This window comes from Sciurus carolinensis, unplaced genomic scaffold (assembly GCF_902686445.1).
Source record: "Sciurus carolinensis unplaced genomic scaffold, mSciCar1.2, whole genome shotgun sequence".
Lineage (NCBI taxonomy): Eukaryota > Metazoa > Chordata > Mammalia > Rodentia > Sciuridae > Sciurus > Sciurus carolinensis.
In genome coordinates this window covers 809,139-824,150 of record NW_025920127.1, presented here as the reverse complement: position 1 = coordinate 824,150, position 15,012 = coordinate 809,139, and the positions used below count along the sequence as shown (strand labels likewise).

General features: G+C 38.9%; 1 pseudogene; it reads right to left on the bottom strand.

The window, feature by feature from the left end:
- Positions 1–3,066: 3,066 nt before the first annotated feature.
- Positions 3,067–7,798, bottom strand: LOC124973972 (repulsive guidance molecule B-like; annotated as a pseudogene).
- Between the last annotated feature and the right edge of the window lie 7,214 nt (positions 7,799–15,012).

Below are 15,012 nucleotides of genomic sequence, written 5' to 3'. Positions count from 1 at the left end.
AGTTTCAGAAACTTAGTGAGAACTTGTCTCAAAATAAGTAAAGTCTGGGCATGAAGCTAAGTGGTAAAGCACTGGGGTTCAATTCCCTTTTCTGAAAAAAAAAAGAATAATTTAGAGTTTGAAAGAATTGAATTTAGTTTTGGATATTTTAAGTTCACATGACAAATAGATTCAGAAATATGAATCTAGTTTCAGTGCTAAAAATTCAAAACTAGAGATTATGGTTTGGAAGTCAGAAATATAGAGACAGTATTTCAGTCCACTAGAAAAAAGTATAATTACACAGACAAAATAACCAATCACTCAAGCATTCATTTACTCATCCCATCACTATTCCATGTGTATTTGTTGAGAGCCTACTTTGCATCAGGCTTTGGGCAAGGTTTAGAAAATGAGTGGGTCCAACTTGATCTCTGTTTTTAGGTAGCACATCATAATTGGGGAGGCAAATTAAGAATAAGGAAAAAAAAAGCTGGATGTGGTGGCACATGCCTGTAATCCTGGTGACTGGGGAGACTGAGGCAAGAGGATTGTGAGTTCAAGGCCAACCTCAGGAACTTAGCAAGAGCCTGTCTCAAAACAAAAGATAAAAGAACTGTGAGTGTAGATCAGTGGTACAGCACCCTGGGTTCAATACCCAGTAACAAAAAGAAAAAAAAGGAAGAAAAGAAACAATTTCAATCTATGTACTATGACAAAAACAAGTGGTTGAGACAGATATCAAGAAATGGAAGACTTTCAAACAGGTGACATTTAAATTGAGCTCTGTATGAGTCTGGGTTCTCCAAAGGGGGTGGGGGGGAATAGGCTATTGAAGATAGCAAGACTGAGAGGTGAGAAAGAGAAATTTTTACAAAGTATTATCTCACATGGTCATGGGGGCTCAGAAATCCCAAAATCTGTGACTGGCAAGTTGGAGATTCAGGAGAGCTAATGGTATGTTCCTGTCCAATCTGAAGTTAGGAGAAAACCAGGGCCTCAGCTCAGACAGTTAAGCAGTGGGAGAAACATCTCCTTTCCTGAGCCATTTTGTTCCATTGAGGCCTCCAGGGATTTGGATGAGGTTCACCCACATTGGAGAAGGCAATCTCTTTGTTCACTCAACTGCCTCAAATGTTAATCTCACCAGAAATACAGGCCCAGCAAAAATGTTCAACCAAACTCCTTGGCATCCCATGGCTCTGTCAAGTGGAACTAAAAACTTAACCATCACAACCTAAAGAGACCAGCTCAATCATATATACTGCACTGGGGAGCATTACAGGGAGACAAAGCTATGTGTGCAAAGGTCTTGGTGGAAAAGCATGTACTGTGCCCAAGACATCGAAAGACTATGCGCAAGACCACAGAAAAGTGAGTATGGCGGAAAGTAGCATGCCAATAATTCCATCAGATAAACAGAATCCAGATTAAACTACAGTAAGAATTTAAGTCATTATTTTAAAAGTGTTGAAAAATCACTGAAGGGATTCTCCAGAAATTAACTGACCTTTTCTATACCATTATATTTTCTTTCATGGTAAAAAAAAAAATTGCATGAGTCAGGATTGAAAATAGATAGGCTACAGATGTTTTCTATCTCTTACTCTAAATGGGAAGGTTTAGAGAATGTGATTACATGAAATATATTCTGGTGAATATATTCTGGAAAACAAAACAAAAATTATAATTCTTTGCATTTGTGTCTAAGTTGTACATCAAATGTAAACTCAAACGCATAGAGGAATATTATTTTAAGAAGATTTAATAGAACAGAGAATTCAGCACAAGCAAAATCAGGAGGAAAAAATAATACTAATAATTTTAGTACTGAATTAATTTATATTTTAAACTTTTTAAAATCCTTCTTGTTAATATCTAGAATCTACTTTTCCCAACTTTTCTTATTTATTGTGTTTTGAGTGTATCTCCTAAGTTGCTTGGATTTTGCGAATTCAGTCTTGTGAATCCAGGGCCTTTTCAGAGGTGAACTGAATCAATTTATATTTATTTTGCTTATTGATATATGTGGACTTATTTCAAATACCTTCAATTGTTTTATATTTATTAAGATTTTTCTGTCCACTAGTTCTCTTTTCATGCCTCAAGTTAACAAATTCTTTAGCTTTCCCTGAACTATTTGGGAAGTTGCAATTACATACCAGTTCTGTTCATTAATATACACAATTACCTTTATATTTTAATAAATTCTACAACTTATAAATATTTCTGTACATTTTTATGGTTTCATATTTTGTTTAATGGGAATAGAGTTAAAAGAAGGTAAAAACCACAATTTAAACTGGAGTATGGAATGAGAAAAAATCTGAGAGCTACTCAGGTGTAGGAAGATGTCTGATATTTATCTATAAACTACCATCAGTAGGCCCTTTCTACCTACAGAAATGGTAGTTTCATAGGTTCAACCTAATAACACATGTGCTGAAAATTAGAATTAGAAAACAATAAGAATTACAGTAACCCTCTCCAACTTCAAAAAAAAGTGAAAACTGTTAGAGAAAGGGCTTCTTATTAAGATCAGCATTTACAAAAATGAACAGCACCAATAATGGAGGAGTCAACTGTCCTTTACAACTGAGAGAGGGCAGAAGTGTGGGGTCACACTCCAAAGGAAAGGGGGCAGCTCGATCAGGAAGTGGCCAGTGAAAACTGCATGGTGTGGCAAATAAGTAGCAATGGGAAAGGGCAGGGGAACAGCCCTAGTCACCTTTGAAGGGAACGCTGGCCATGGTGTCTGTGTATATGTACTGTACATATTAACCAGGTACACACATAAGTATTTACTATATAAAAAATAAAATGCTTTCTAACAGGCTCCCGGGCAGGGACAATTATAAAACATATCACAAAATTGCAAAACAAAATTGATACAATCAAAGAACACTACATCCAACATATGTGAAAACAACCAAACAGAATATGAACAATTTGATTGTGTCCCAGGACAAACATCCTGTCATATACATGGTATATACATATATACTCTTTTGCTCAATATAATATGTTAATATATATTTTAAATTTTTGTTGTAGACAAAAAGTAAAAAACAAAACAAAAGAGAACCCCTACAAAAACACAACAAGGATCAAGCACGTGAGTCCTAGACTGACAGACAAATCGCTGCCTCCACGGGGAGTCCCATTGCCACTGCTGGGAAAGATGTGCCTGCGTTCCTTCCTGGGGTGCAGTGCCTCCACATCCTCTAAGGGACTATGGGTTGTGGTGGTAAAGTTGGCATCACCAGTGGTGAGCAGGTCAAAGACACAGGACTGGAAATAGAAGTCCTTTACTGTCATCTTCTCATGGCATTGAGTGTTGGCAGTCTCCAGTGTGTAGCCAGGCCAGGCCTCACCAAGGAGGTGCAAGGCAGGCTCTGCCCCAGAATGGCAGACACCTGACCCTGTCCATCATCGATGCATTCACTTAGGGGACAGCAATTCACACATAGCTGGCTTTCCTCAAAGGACATGACATTCGGATGGCAAGGGTTAGGTAGTGACCCAGCTGTCACACAAACACATTGGTGCCTACGTAGCTGGCATGCATCTCCATGTAGCACCACTCTCCCTCTCCACCATATGCAGGCTTTTGGCTTCTCCATCCCCACCACTGGTGGTGCCATCCACAAAGGCAGTTGGCAGGTCATCTGTCACAGCTTGGTATACTTTCTGATCTGCACACTCACGGTGAGCTTTGAAGATGATGGTGATCTTATTCATAGCTGTGGCACTGGATCCAGGTACCACGGGCACATTCATCACTTGAACTGAAAGGTAATTATTATCTGAGTGGCCAGGCCCCTTCTACTTTGCACGTTTGGAAGTGATCCTTGAAAGTTCTAAGATGAGGATCTCCAAACAAGCCACAAAAAAGGTAACTGAGAGGGTTTTAGTCCCCTCCTCTATATTCTCTAGCTCCTGCCTGGCTGTGATAGTTACAAGGGTCATGAATCACTTCAGGGTTGGCAGAGGATGTGGCTCCATCCTTAGAACAGTTCCTCTGGCTCATGAGGTCACTGATACCTAACACTGCTGAATAGTATACCAGGTTGCCATGGCAGGCTTTTGAAGTTCGCTAGGTGCAGACAGCATAGGCACGCAGCGCCTTGCAAAACTCAGAGTCAAAGCCATCAATGGCAGAGTTCAGGTGCAAAGTCAAGGACACAAAGTCCGTGGTACATTTCTGGATTCAACACTGGGCTGGCTGTTGGCAGTCACCTGCGTGGAGCTGCCCGAGGCTGAGTAGCAGCAATAGCAACAGCGCCAGCAGCTGTGGGCGGAGCCTGAGGCAGCGGCGCTGCTCAGCCCTGGTGGCAGCGGCGGAGGCCAGGGCGGTGGCGGTGGCGGCGCAGGCAGGTGCTGCTCTGAAGCCCATGCCCGTCCATGCAGGTCTCCTGGGCTCCGGCGAGGGCGGCGGCGCGGGCCCCATGGCGGGCCCGGGCCCGGGACTACGGCATAGGCCGGGGGACATGCCTCGCTTCCTCTTCTTCCTCCTTCAGGCCAGCGTAGAAGAAGGGCTGCCGCCACAGCCGCAGCCAGCGGTGAGCCGCGGGCTGAGCAAGTCCGCAGCAGCAGCAGCAACCAGGAGTAGAAGCATCAGGGCGGTTGGAGGCGGCAGGCGAAGAGAGAGGGGCGGGAGAGAAGATACAAAGACCGTGAGCGAGTGCCCAGACCAGCCTCAGAGCGAGCGCCCGGCCTGGCCACCGTGGGCTCAGCGGACGTGGACCTGCAGGAGGGGCACCAGCCCTTGCAAGCAGCATCGGGCGCCCGGGTATCTGCCTCTCTGTACTTCTAATAAGATGAAAAGAAGTATTTCTATCTGGATATGTCATAATTCTTGTTGATGCTGACCATGAGTATTAGAGAATAATTAACTCTTGTGTGATTTCTAATATCTGTCTTTTGTCTTCCATAGGTGTCTTGTATAATACTTTATTCCCCTTGGTTTTAAGAACAAATGAAATGTTATTAATACATCATTAATGTTAATTATAATGAATTTACCAAATTTTCACCAATTCTTGTGCTTATTTCTTGCATCCTACTAAATCCCTATGAAACCTTTTCTCTCTTACCACCCTTTTAGTCTTTCTTATGCATCCTTTCAGTTTGTTCAGCAAGGATGGTGGACTTGATGACTGTTAGTCTCTGTTTCATCTTCACCTTAGTGAGAATGGCAGTCCAACAAAATCCAAGGTGAACAGTAAATTTTCATTAACACTTTGAGTATATTACCATATTCTCCTATAATATCATTTGTTGCTCATGAGAAATGCTCCCTATTTTCTCTTGTGAAAAAAAAAAAAAACTAAAAACAAATGCTTTTGAAGGCTACCACCCTGGACATCCATATTTTGTGTGTTGTGTATGAAATCAATGATAATGAGTTTTAAGGTTGATATGCTGCTTTCTTCAATTCTCCTGTTAAGATAGAGCTTGGGATTGTCAAAGTTGCTTCTCTACATCACTCAAAAGTCTCATAAAGTGAGACAGACTAGAGGTTTCTTCCCTCTATCACAGGGCTGACATCTTTATAATTGATAGCAAAGGATAAATCATCTTGCATATTCTCTATAGTTTTACAAATTTTGGTATAGTTAGAGAAAGATAATGAATAAATGACAGGTGAAACTGGAAGAAATTCTGTGTTATTTTTGTGTAAACCCAGATATCTGTCCAAAGTCTACAGTGACATAAATATATACTTACCACCTTAGGATTAGGCCAGTTCATACTATGTGTATGTATTTACTTTATAGTTGCTTCTTTAGGAAATAACCACAGAAAAAAACATTTAATATGTAACATGTAATTAATATGTAACATTTAATATGTCACAATACACAACTATGTATGTGCATATTCTTCCTACTCTTATATTATCTGTGCTTTGACTGACACTTAATTGGGTCCTGCTCCTTGTTGAGGGGTAGATTCCACAGACCTTTCCTAAGGCAGGCATAATCCTTTCTTCTGATCTGCTCATAGACATTCTCTTGCTCATTTTGTTTAAAGCTGTCTCTGGGCTTTGGGAGAGGGGGGCAAGGGAGTGAATTCCTTTCCACACTTGATTGTACAACACCCTTGGGTTACACTGGGTCAAGGAAGTGAGATGAAGCAGCATAGGACATTCCTGACCCCCTTTCATCTCAGAGACCCAGTAATGATGGTGCCATGGAATATGAGATGTGCATTTGTTCACACATTCGAACACATCCTCAGCACCCACAGTCTGCTCAGCTGTGCGTTAGGCATAATGAGGGCTCTATTGAGCTACATGAGTCATGATCTATGTCTCCATGCAGAAAACAGTCAGAGAAAGCGTATGACTGACAAACTTTTCAACTCATGAAAGACAGAAATTAAGTGATAATTTGAACATAATCTAAGAATGAACTGTACAAACAAGACATACTTTAGGTAATCAAAAAATAACCAGGTAATTGCAGCCTAAGTTTTTTGAAACTTTTCATAGTGAAGGTTGAGCTTGAAAAACAGAAAATTACATGGATTAGCAAAATGGAGGAGTCAGGTTATTTCAAGTAGATGCAATGGCTTAGGCAAAGAAAGGCAAAAATTAGTATAATTTGATTTGGAGAAAGAAATTCGCTTACCTGTTAATGGAGAGATTAGGTACACATCTGAAAGTCTATAAGGGAACTTGAGCATCTGTCTCATTAATGTAGAAAATTATGAGAACATTGTCCTCAATAAAGGCAAAAGACTCATTATTCTTCACCATCAGTCAAGTTCTAAAATGCATTTTTAAATGCTTCACCTCCAGAAACACTTCCATATAGGTGATATCCACAGAAATTAATGGGTACACTCTAGTGATGTCATGTCTGGTTCTTATTAAACATATGAATGAGGCCTTAATTCTTTGCAGAACCTAAAATGTTCTGCCTGTCATAAGCCAAGTATGAACATTAAAAAAGCCAAGTGGGAGTCCTCTCATTTACTGCATGCTGGGGACTCCTGTAACACATTTGGGGGACATTCAAACCAAAACAATGGCATTCCACATTGCTGCTGAAGTGCTTATGATTTGAAGCTGACACTGATATTTTAAATCTTACTTCCACCAAAGAGGCTGCCCCTTCTTATCTCATCAGAGGCTACAAAAAGACAACAAAATCTTAGTGGGAATATTTTATAATGAAAGTAAAGGGGAACAAGAGCAGACATTTATGAATGCTTTGTTATGTCTCAGCACATAGCACTGCATCAATTTATATTTTATTTTATCCTCAGTTCATCTAGTGCAGCTGTGTTAGTCAACTTTCTGTTACTGGGACAAAATACTTGAGAAAACCAAGTTAACAGTAGAAAAAGTTTATTTTGGTTCACATATTCAGAGTATTGAGTATGGGTCCATGGTTGGTTGACTCATTTTTTGGAGGGGATTTTTGCAAGATGACATATCATGGCAGGAAGCAAGTAGCAGAGTAAAATTGCTCAATCCATGGTGGCTGGGAAACAGAAAGAAGAAAGGTCTGGATACCAATATCACCTTCAAGGGCATGCTCCCAATGACATATGTTTCTTCCACAGGCTCCACCTCCTAAAATTTCTACCACCTCCCAAGAGCATCACAGGTTGGTCCCCAGATCTTTAGCATATGGGCCTTTATTCATATTTAAGATCCAAACCATAATGGACACATCTTATAGAATAAGCTATCATGGTTCATTTTTATTTTGGGTTCAGTGAAGCTTCCCTTATGGGAAAAGGGAAATGCTTAGTGTATACAGAGACTCACCAAAACCCTCTGACAATGGAGAATCACAAAAAGCATTACGGTATATGCCATGGTTATTATCTAGACTCAGTTATTAGTGTAAGTTCCTGAAATGTACAGGATTTGGGAAATTGAGGGGGACTTTCACTGATGGGAAATTAATCCTTGAATTTGATTTTCTAGTCAAATTACACTAATGATAAATTTTTTTGGTACCAGGGATTGAACTCAGGGGCACTCAACCACTAAGCCACATCCCCAGCCCTATTATGTATTATTTAGAAAGAGGGTCTCACTGGGTTGCTTAGCACCTAACTTTTGCTGAGTCTGGCTTTGAACTTGAGATCCTCCTCCTTCAAACCTCCCAAGCCACTGCGATTATATAGGCATGCACTACCACGCCTGGCTATAATACTTTTGTCTTAAGGTTTGACTCGCTTCTAAAAAAGGAAATGCAGTAGAAGGGAATACAAGAAGAGCACATAGTCTCACAATTTTAGAAGCTAAGGCGACGGTTGTCCTAGCCCCCTGAAAACAGAATCTAAATGGGGATTCAAGTGCATGTGGTTTATTGCTGGGGGCAGGGTATGGGAGTGAGGAAGATGCTCTCAAAAGGTGGGGGATGAGCGGGGCAGGAAGAGTCAAGGGAAGGAGGTGAGCTGAAATTTAGCCTCAGCCTGATCCCATGGGGGTTTGGAGTGTGAATTGCACCAGAGTGGGTCCTACCTTGGGACTGGCCTCATTTATTTAAGGGTCAGTCAGTCACTGACTATTGGTTGCCTCCATCTTGTGTGAGGGGGAGGTCTGTTAATTTCCAAGGAAAAGTGTCTTCTATTTGGCAGGTTTTCAAGAGAAGAAAGCAACTCTGAGCCCTTGGCATCTGTTCATGAAATAGTCATAGCTGCTGGGAGATGGGTCTGCCAGCCTGGTAAAGGCAAACCAAAATGGGAATCAGTAGCACCTATGTCCTCTGTTAGCATCTGTGGCATTCATTATCCTCTAATGGGCAATAGGAGATGTACTTGATGAGCTTCCTTGAAGAACATATTATTTAAAGCAGCCTTCAAAGATGAATGGGACTTCAACAGGCAAAGATCTATTGGCAGCATTTCTTCCTTGCTTTTTTGTTATCAGATAGTAAACACTACAGACACTGTACATGAAATTCTGGTATTTCCAGCTCGTCTTTCAGTAAAGGCTACCTGCTGCCCACTATAATCTTTTCCCTTTTTGGAGAGAATCAGATTGTAACTAAGAAGTAACTGTTTAGCCACAGGTCATGTCAATCACAGTTCTTGCATCTACACTTGGCTATGTGATAAATTATCACTGTGGGAAGTAAGTAGCAGTGACAACTGGCATTCACAAGCCAAGACTTTTGTAAGAAGGTATGCCTCCTCCATGATCTTTTTGCCATTTCCATCAACTGTCCTATGTGAATTGCAGAGGCATAGGTGGAAAGAGACTAGGTGTCCCATTGCTTATGTAGAGAAGAATCATCTGCTGATTAGGACCTTAGACATAAACCATTATACATTCTACTGATTTAAAACTTCTAGACACAGAAATGTCTTCATTACTAAAAAACTAACAATTTTTTTTCCAGAGGTGATAACAAAGCAGCACTTCATCTGATGTAATACAGTATTTCTCTTCTGATGTTGTCTTGGATTTTGCTTCCTTTCTTCTGTGCATTTCATATAGCTTTGCCATGGACTGGTCATGTCCTTAAAATAGAACTTCAAAGCTGTAAACAATTCTATTTCCCCCTTATAGTTGTTCAAATTTTGCAATAAAGAGTGTGATGTCATCTATAGTGTGTTAATAAGGCCTCACCTTCTCTGATACCCTACCAACTCCTCTTGCTAGTGTTGGGTTTAGCCAGATATGTGTGTATTTGTAAGGTACTGCAGGACTTTCTTCTATCAGGAAAATGGTTTCTATGTTTTTACCACAGGTTTTCTGGAGTGAGACAACATTGAGGGATTGGCATGGGGAAAGAGAGTGTCAAGCTCTGACATTTTGGCAAGATGCAGGACTTGCTATTTGTTGATCCTCCTGAAAATGCATGTTCATTTAGAGATACACATTGCATCTGTGATACTTCCAGGGAAAGGTGGAGCTCAGGGATTTGACTAGTTACCAATTTCACACTCAATATTGCACTAACTGTTAACATACAATGAACATAATAATTCAGTCATTCTTGATAAAGAGTTTCAATTTCCTTTCAAATAGGCATATTTCTTCATTATTGTCAGAGAAAGGAATGTGACAAGTGAGATTGTTTTCAAAATTGAGTACAAGGTAAGTAAGATGCAGGTATGGAATCATTAAAAATAGTTCAACATGACAATGACACATCCTGTATATTTACAAAGCTTGTGAGTGATGAAATGTTAATGTCAGCATGCTCATAAATTTTAGCTTTCAACAGTATATAATTCCTAGAACAATAAATACAGACATTTGGATAAACGCTCGCTCTAAAGAAACAACATTTAATGAAGGTGGCATCTGCTTTCCAGGTTTAGTTGAGACAAAATTCAAAGCCAGGACATATCATATAACACATATATTCCCTGAGTGATATGACATCTCATTTTATAGTCAATCCTCATTTGAATTTTATAGTTCATTCAGAAAGAAATAAGCAGAGAGACTGGCAATAAATCAAAGACGTACCAGAAGCATGAAAAGTATACATGGACCTCAGCTCAACAGATTCCTAATACCTCACATTATTTAAGATATTTCTATTTTAAATAATTCATAAGTTTACTTATAAATTATTATTACTAAGTATTGGGAAGAATCTGTCATTCTTTTAGGTTAGAAATACTCAGGCAAACTTACAAAATTTGAGTGAACTCTTCAGAAATTTGGGAAAAGAATTCTGTAACTGAAAGCAGACACTGTATTTTCTCTGTCTCATAAAAGATGATTTTATTATAATAATTTGCTTTCCACAAGGCACTGGAGTTTTGTCACAGCTTAACATCACCATGGATCATTAAAACCAGGTAATATTCTCCCATGGTCCACCCCAGCAGCTCACATCACTGTTCATTCAGACCTGCTTAACTTTGAAAAACATGTCTCCCAACACACAGCTTGTCCCCAAAAAAGTCTATTTCGGTAATCCATGGTGTCTGAGAATTGTGCCATGATCGCTTTTTGACCCACTGACACAGCTATAGGCTTTACCATTTTGCTTACTACAATGCCCTAGATAGCATTTCAAATACAGAGTCACAACCTTTATTGTTTGCCAGATGGGCTGTGAAATGTATGCTAATGTTAATAGGATTACACAAGTTTGTTTACTGTCTGAAAAATATTATGTGCATTATCCTCTATGTTTTTTCTTCCCTCAATGGCTTTTCCTTTTAGCAGGTATTAGGAAGCCTAATTTTGATTAAGTAAATATCAGCTTTCAACTTCACAAATGGCAAGTTCATTTAGGCACATACTTTAATGATATTAATTGTGGAAAACAAGAAGAATTAGCCAGGTAAACTAAAGCACGAAGAACATATTCTAATACAGAACCATACATAGCAACTTGCAGCAAGTACATATGTCATGCTAGAATTAAATATAGTGATTCAAATTAAGTCAATTATGGGCCAATGAACCACACATATGTTATGAAGGCAAAACACAAGCATACAGAATAAATGACGTAACTGCAGTACCACTGTCCTTCAAATCCTTCATTGTTTCTCTTTGTATATAGCTATTCAGATGTGATCCTATCTCTTTTCTAAATTTGACTTTCCACCAAAAAACAGAAGTTGAATTTAAGATTTGAGTTCAAGGAGCTTGTGAGGGGGTGGAAGATCATACAGTGAAAGAAGGGGAAGAGAGATGGGTAAGGAAGTAGGCCCGTAAAGGGCATGTCACAGAGTGGGACACTGATGGGAGCAACCAGGACTCAGTTTCACTGGGGATTTCATGGAAGGTTGTGGAGCAGGCCTCAGAACTGCCCCAATTAGAGGCACTTGTATCTCCTCATCAGTTGAGAGTCACTCCTGAATATTATATCCCTGTGTGCAGGATAAACATACACAGTCTATCAAAGAGAGTTGTCAGTCACAAAGATGCAGTCATGCCCAAAAACTTCACAGAGGGCTCCAATGCAGTTGAAGAATTCACAGTCTCTGGAACTAGTGTCATTGCTCTGTGGATGTGTCTAAAAAAACTCAACTCCAAGAATACAAATAACCCAATCAATAAATGGGCTAAGGTATTGAATGGACACTTCACAGAAGAAGAAATAAAATCAATCAACAAATATAATGTTCAACATCTCTAGCAATTAGAGAAATGCAAATCAAAACTACTTAAAATCAGCACACTACAGTGACACAGCCACATCAGTGTTTATAGCGCCTCAACTCACAATAGCTAAATTATGGAACCATCCTAGGTGCCCTTCAACAAATGAATGGATAAAGAAAATATGGTATGTATACACAATAGAATATTACTCAGCCTTAAAGAAGAATTAAATGATGGCACTTGCAGGTAAATTGATGGAGCTGGAGAATATCATGCTAAGCAAATTAAGCCAATCCCAATAAACCAAAGGCCAAATGTTTTATCTGATATGCGGGTGGTAATTCACAATAAGTGGTGGTGGTGGTTAGGGAAGACTGTATTTTGTAGAGGTAGTTTGTATTAGACAGAGGGGAGTGAAGAGAGAGGAGGTGGTATGAGGGGTAGTAAGGATAGTAGAATGAATCAGAAATTATTACCTTATGTGTATATATGACTACTCAACTGTTGTGATTATATATCAAGTATAATTAGATGAATGAGAAATTATACTTCATTTATGTATGATGTGCCAAAATACATTCTACTGTCATGTATAATTATAAAAAATAAAAATATATATAATTCTTTAAAAAAATCAGCAAAGGAAAAACACACATAGGACAGAGTTGGGGAGAAACCAGGCACAAGCAATGGTCCTCTTCTGGTGGATTCATGTGAACAGCACTTCACTCTCCCAACAATGATATATAGTAAGGTATGCAAAGTATTGCCAACCAGAGAGGTTCACCCACGCCTTGGTGTCCAGAAATTTTACTGAAGGTCATTCACATAGGAATGGAGCATCCACATGACTGACCTTAACTACCCAATAACCAACCCTCAAGAGGTCAGACTGATACGGTATAGCCCAAAGCTCTCCGAATGACAGGTGACCCAGAGAGTAATTGAGGGCCTTTAAAAAGTATCTTCAGTAAAAGAGGAAAAAATGTTGTAGAATAAAACAATCTACCTTGTAAAAAAGCAGCAATTATATTGTTCACAATAAAGAGGAGTTTTGTTTGTTGAAAGAGTCATAATTGTGTTTATTCAAGGATGCTCAATTTCTCAAGTTCTACAGGAATACAGATGTAAGATGGAAGGGCTTTAAGAATGGGATCTATCCAAAGAACTAAAGGCCAAATATTTTCTCTGATATGCAGATACTAATTTATAGTGGGGCAGGGAGTAGAGGTACTTTGGATTAGACAGAAGGGAGTGAAGGAAGGGGAAGGGATACAGGGGTAGGAATGATAGTAGAATGAATCAAACATTATGACCCTATGTGCATATATGATTACATGATCTGTGTAACTCTACATCATGTACAACCAGAAGAATGAAAAGTTATATTCCATTTATGTGTGATGTGCCAAAATGCATTCTACTGTAATATATAACTAATTAGAATAAATTTAAAAAAACAGAATGAATCTAACAACATGTCAGTAGGACAAATGTATAAAAATGCAAAGATACAGTAGTTTCCAGGAAAAGCAATCAGCATGAGATTCAGTGTTTCTTCTCATCTGATTGTGTTAGTCTGAAAGGAATCACCAGAGCTATGCTCTCCAGTACAAGTACAATGTGATTCACAAACTGAGCCACAAATACAAAATTTTCTACTAGCCATGTCTTTAAAAGCAAAAATGAACCAGATAAACTTGACTAAAATAATGTTTAATTTACCCTAATATGTCCCAAATATGATCATATAATCAGCATAGAATTATTAGTGAGACACTTTACATTCTTTTTTAAATTCTAGGTCTGTGAAATTCCATGTGTAATTATCTGTAGCACACCATAATTTCAGACAAGTCACATTTCCCATGGACAGTGACTTCTGCATTGCACAAAGCAATGCTGGAAAATAATCATTCCCTTCTCTAACAGTCAGTGAGTCTGTTTAGGGCCTTCTCTTGTATATATTTTACTATACACTGTTTAAATTTGGGTAGGGCACAGACTTTAAAATCTGTAGTTATCCTATATGGTGCTATCATTCTTTTTTCCTGAACAATATTTTCTAAAATTTTATCAAATTCTCTCACATGTAATTTCTTGCACATGTAGCATCATATTAAATATTTTAATGATAGATTATTAGCCCTACATAAAACAACAGAAAATGGTTTCAGAGAAGTTTGGCAGGCTGCTCGGTCTCAGGGGTAAGAACAGGCCAAGAGATCAAAACTTCAATATGTTTCTCAGCTGAACTTCTCAGCTGCATCACCCCAAATAAAATGGGGGTGAAAAGAGTAATGGCCTATAGCCAAAGTGAACCCTGGGACCTAAAGTGACACAGAAAGGCTTGGCAATAAATGGGCAGAGTTATAAGCCTTTCGGAGCTCTCTTTTCAAACAGAAAAGAATAAAATCTCTTAGAAAGATTTGCAATTCCATTAGGGCCTTAGATCTTATGATAAGATATAAGGCCACCGCCTTAGACTGGTGAAGAATGAAACTATTATTTACAAACACATTTTGATTCATGAAGTCACATTTCATATTAATTCCTGGGAACTTCAACCGAGTCTACAATCATTTGGGGAATTGCAATTTCGGAGCCCAGAGCATCTTCTGAATTGACCCAGTGTTTTCAGATAGTATGAAATTTTTGTTCACTGTTCAACAAACTGCAGTTCTGAGGCAAACTCCTGAAGCAAGTTACTTGGTAATAGGCTTTGAACACTGAAAAGTACAAGCACTTGTTTTATTTCTTCATCAGCCAAGAAATAATAACTCAATTCCTCACTAATTTACCCCTAGCCTATTGGTATCAATCACTCCTCAGTTCAATTTAATGACTTCATTATTTAATCAATTTGTCTAAGAGTAGCACTTCAGATAGTTATTGGTATGTTATATCATTGCAACCCAGCATCAAAAGTTCACTTGAGAAATAATGATACACCAAAAGGACAGGTTAAAGGAAAAAGTAATTCTTCA